Below are 916 nucleotides of genomic sequence, written 5' to 3' on the forward strand. Positions count from 1 at the left end.
ACTCAAGGACATTTGTGGACTGGATAAGCCAGGAATTGAACCGCTAATCTTCCTGTTAAGAGACAACCCACTCTACCTCCTGAGCCACTGCTGCCCCCAACTCGGTTATCAATCCCTCTAGTGCTGTGTTTTCTGAAGCTTCTGATACTTTGTGTGACGACTTTTTAGTGCATTTTAGTGAAAAAGTCCGAGCCATCAGAGTGAGTCTTCTACATCTTCCACCTTATGCCCCAGCTGTGTCCTACCCTGGTGATACCTTTACCTCGTTTGCTCAGGTGTCTCTCTCAGAACTTAAAACATGTGTGGTTCAGAGTATGTACTCCTCCCATTCAGGAACAAATTTGTGGGCATGCCATTTCTCCATTTGTCATAACAAATGAACTGGGGTTGTGTTGCAAGGTGAGCAACTGTGTACTGGGGCTGAGAATCATTTCTTATACCTATATACCTTTGAAAATGTACTAAGATTTAGTGTGTCTATTCAGATTTTTTACATACTTCCTAAATCTTTAGATTTGGGTGATAAATTTTGATCTGGGTTCAGGGCTCGACACAGCACGGAGTCTGCTTTACTCAAGGTACATAACAATGTTGCATTAGCCTTGGATGCTGGACGCCCAGTTATTTTAGCTTTGCTGGACTTAACTGCGGCATTTGACACAGTGGACCACTCCATTTTACTTCTAAAACTCCAGCACCTTTTCGGCCTGGGAGGGGAGGTGCTAAGGTGGTTTGAGTCCTATCTTACCGATAAAACCTATTCGGTTATGATTGGTGACCATTCTTCCGGCGCAGCTTCCCTGACTTCAGGTGTCCCGCAAGGCTCCACTCTGGCCCCTTTATTTTCCTTGTATCTGTCACCACTTGCCGCCATTATATCTAGCCACAACGTTCCCTTCCATTTTTATGCTGATGC

Source organism: Monopterus albus, unplaced genomic scaffold (assembly GCF_001952655.1).
Source record: "Monopterus albus unplaced genomic scaffold, M_albus_1.0 scaffold43.1, whole genome shotgun sequence".
Classification (NCBI taxonomy): domain Eukaryota; kingdom Metazoa; phylum Chordata; class Actinopteri; order Synbranchiformes; family Synbranchidae; genus Monopterus; species Monopterus albus.